Raw genomic sequence first — 3,122 nt, 5'->3', positions numbered from 1 at the left:
ATCTGACTAAGACTGACGGCAGGATGCAGCATGACCCTGATGGGGGCACTTCTTCACTTCCCTCAGTATAGTTAGCCTCGAACAACCCAGTCTTTTTTTTACATTTGAGAGAGATGTGTACATTGTTAAAACACTGTATATAGACATAATATGACATTTGTAATGTCTTTATTGTTTTGAAACTTCTGTGAGTGTAATGTTTACTGTTCATTTGTTATTGTTTATTTCACTTTTGTTTATTATCTACTTCACTTACTTTGGCAATTTTAACATATGTTTCCCATGACAATAATGCCCTTAAATTGAAGAGAGAGAGAGAGACAGAGAGACAGACAGAGAGAGACACAGAGAGAGAGAGAGACAGAGAGAGACAGAGAGAGAGAGAGAGAGAGACAGAGAGAGAGACAGAGAGAGAGACAGAGAGAGAGAGAGACAGAGAGACAGAGAGAGAGAGAGAGAGAGAGAGAGAGAGAGAGAGACAGACAGAGACAGAGAGAGAGAGACAGAGAGAGAGAGAGAGACAGAGAGAGAGAGAGAGAGAGAGAGAGAGAGAGAGACAGAGAGAGAGACAGAGAGACAGACAGAGAGACACAGAGAGAGAGAGACAGAGAGAGACAGAGAGAGAGAGAGAGAGAGAGACAGAGAGAGAGAGAGAGACAGAGAGAGAGAGAGAGAGAGACAGAGAGAGAGACAGAGAGACAGAGACAGAGAGACAGACAGAGAGAGAGACAGACAGACAGAGACAGAGAGAGAGAGAGAGACAGACAGACAGAGAGACAGAGAGACAGAGAGAGAGAGAGAAGGCAGAGACACAAGGAGAGAAGGAGAGAGGGGAAAAGTGTGGGACTGTGGAGGCTCTGAGCCAGCAGCACATCCTGGTTCCTGCTGTCTGTCTCTCTGTGTTTGTCTTGAGGACTGACAGACAGACACACACACACCTGCTCACACACACCTGCTCTCACACACACACACACACACACACACACACACACACACACACACACACACACACACACACACACACACACACACACACACACACACACACACACACACACACACACACACACGTGTCTCTCTCTCTTTCTGTGCTTCAAGGCAGTGATTAGAACGTTGCAACAATGGAATGCTGGGAGGCGGGGTGTAAATCTGTTTTAGAATGCGCTCCAGTCAACCAGGCTATCTCATTGGTCCCTGTGTACAGGTCTGTCTATGTGGCCAGCTGTCATTGGTCCAGCACAACCATGAGAGTTTCGTCATTTACCTACAGACAGAGCGGGACCTGAACCACAGCTTAGTCCTTTACTTCCTGGGAGTTGTCCAATATCTTATTTTAATGAACATACAGAGATTTCTAAGTATATAGAGACTTATGTTGAGTTATAATGTACATGTACACTTCCGTTCAAAAGTTTTAGGGGTCACTTAGAAATATCCTTGTTTTTGAAAGAAAAGCAAAATTTTTTTTTGTCCATTTTTAAATAACATCAAATTGATCAGAAATACAGTGTGGACATTGTTAATGTTGTAAATGACTATTGTAGCTGGAAACGGCTGATTTTTAATGGAATATCTACATAGGAGTACAGAGGCCCATTATCAGCAACCATCACTCCTGTGTTCCAATGACACGTTATGTTAGCTAATCCAAGTTTATAATTTTAAAAAGGCTAATTGATCATTAGAAAACCCCTTTTGCAATTATGTTAGCGCAGCTGGAAATTGTTGTACTGATTTGAAGAAGCAATAAAACTGGCCTTCTTTTAGACTAGTTGAGTATCTGGAGCATCAGCATTTGTGGGTTTGATTACAGACTTAAAATGGCCAGAAACAAAGACCTTTCTTCTGAAACTCGTCAGTCTATTCTTGTTCTGAGAAATGAAGGCTATTCCATACGAGAACTTGCCAAGAAACTGGAGATCTCGAACGACGCTGTGTACTACTCCCTTCACAGAACAGCGCAAACTGGCTCTAACCAGAATAGAAAGAGGAGTGGGAGGCCCCGGTGCACAACTGAGCAAGAGGACAAGTACATTAGAGTGTCTAGTTTGAGAAACAGACGCCTCACAAGTCCTCAACTGGCAGCTTCATTAAATAATAGTACCCACAAAACACCAGTCTCAACGTCAACAGTGAAGAGGAGACTCCGGGATGCTGGCCTTCTAGGCAGAGTTCCTCTGTCCAGTCTCAACGTCAACAGTGAAGAGGCGACTCCGGGATGCTGGCCTTCTAGGCAGAGTTCCTCTGTCCAGTCTCAACGTCAACAGTGAAGAGGAGACTCTGGGATGCTGGCCTTCTAGGCAGAGTTCCTCTGTCCAGTCTCAACGTCAACAGTGAAGAGGAGACTCTGGGATGCTGGCCTTCTAGGCAGAGTTCCTCTGTCCTGTCTCAACGTCAACAGTGAAGAGGAGACTCCGGGATGCTGGCCTTCTAGGCAGAGTTCCTCTGTCCAGTCTCAACGTCAACAGTGAAGAGGAGACTCTGGGATGCTGGCCTTCTAGGCAGAGTTCCTCTGTCCAGTCTCAACGTCAACAGTGAAGAGGAGACTCTGGGATGCTGGCCTTCTAGGCAGAGTTCCTCTGTCCAGTCTCAACGGCAACAATGAAGAGGCGACTCCTGGATGCTGGCCTTCTAGGCAGAGTTCCTCTGTCCAGTCTCAACGTCAACAGTGAAGAGGAGACTCCTGGATGCTGGCCTTCTAGGCAGAGTTCCTCTGTCCAGTCTCAACGTCAACAGTGAAGAGGAGACTCCGGGATGCTGGCCTTCTAGGCAGAGTTCCTCTGTCCAGTCTCAACAGTGAAGAGGAGACTCCGGGATGCTGGCCTTCTAGGCAGAGTTCCTCTGTCCAGTCTCAACGTCAACAGTGAAGAGGCGACTCTGGGATGCTGGCCTTCTAGACAGAGTTCCTCTGTCCAGTCTCAACGTCAACAGTGAAGAGGAGACTCCTGGATGCTGGCCTTCTAGACAGAGTTCCTCTGTCCAGTCTCAACGTCAACAGTGAAGAGGAGACTCCTGGATGCTGGCCTTCTAGGCAGAGTTCCTCTGTCCTGTCTCAACGTCAACAGTGAAGAGGAGACTCCTGGATGCTGGCCTTCTAGACAGAGTTCCTCTGTCCAGTCTCA

Source organism: Oncorhynchus keta, unplaced genomic scaffold (genome assembly GCF_023373465.1).
Source record: "Oncorhynchus keta strain PuntledgeMale-10-30-2019 unplaced genomic scaffold, Oket_V2 Un_contig_448_pilon_pilon, whole genome shotgun sequence".
Lineage (NCBI taxonomy): Eukaryota > Metazoa > Chordata > Actinopteri > Salmoniformes > Salmonidae > Oncorhynchus > Oncorhynchus keta.
The sequence above is the reverse complement of the archived record's forward strand: the minus strand, read 5'-3'. Positions refer to the sequence as shown.